The following is a 269-nucleotide window of genomic DNA, read 5'->3' as shown; positions in this document are numbered from 1 at the left end:
TAACTGCTCACTCCACCTTTTGGTTGAACCGTTCTTGTTGACACAAAATTATTTTTATAATTTTTTACGTGCAGTTTGTAACACACACACACACACACACACACACACACACACACACACACACACACACACACACACACACACACACACACACACACACACAAGAAGTAATAATAACTACTACTACTTACGTTTACTTACGTACGTACGACGAGTAGTACGTACGTCCTTACCCTTACCCTTAACCGTTTAAACTTTAAAGTTAAACG

Source organism: Limulus polyphemus, unplaced genomic scaffold (genome assembly GCF_000517525.1).
Source record: "Limulus polyphemus unplaced genomic scaffold, Limulus_polyphemus-2.1.2 Scaffold310, whole genome shotgun sequence".
Lineage (NCBI taxonomy): Eukaryota > Metazoa > Arthropoda > Merostomata > Xiphosura > Limulidae > Limulus > Limulus polyphemus.
Note: the sequence above shows the minus strand (reverse complement) of the source record.